The sequence below is a fragment of the Buceros rhinoceros genome, unplaced genomic scaffold (assembly GCF_000710305.1).
Source record: "Buceros rhinoceros silvestris isolate BGI_N320 unplaced genomic scaffold, ASM71030v1 scaffold5055, whole genome shotgun sequence".
NCBI classification, from domain to species: domain Eukaryota; kingdom Metazoa; phylum Chordata; class Aves; order Bucerotiformes; family Bucerotidae; genus Buceros; species Buceros rhinoceros.
In genome coordinates this window covers 563-802 of record NW_010414404.1, presented here as the reverse complement: position 1 = coordinate 802, position 240 = coordinate 563, and positions in this window count along the sequence as shown.

Below are 240 nucleotides of genomic sequence, written 5' to 3'. Positions count from 1 at the left end.
GGGTGGGCTTGTTGCCAGCCAGTGGGTGGGGGCTGAGCCCCACAGCACCATCCTGGCCCTGTCCTGCAACAGGAGAGCAGGAGGTGCAGCACCAGGCCTGAAGGTGGCTGCAGTGCCTGAGCCCCTACCTTGGGGACAGAGATGCCTGACCCCGTTCAGCCCTCAGCTCTCACCCCTCAGAGTGCTCCGTCTCAGCAAAGCTCTCCCCATCACTGCTGGTGACACCAGGGTTTCTACAGG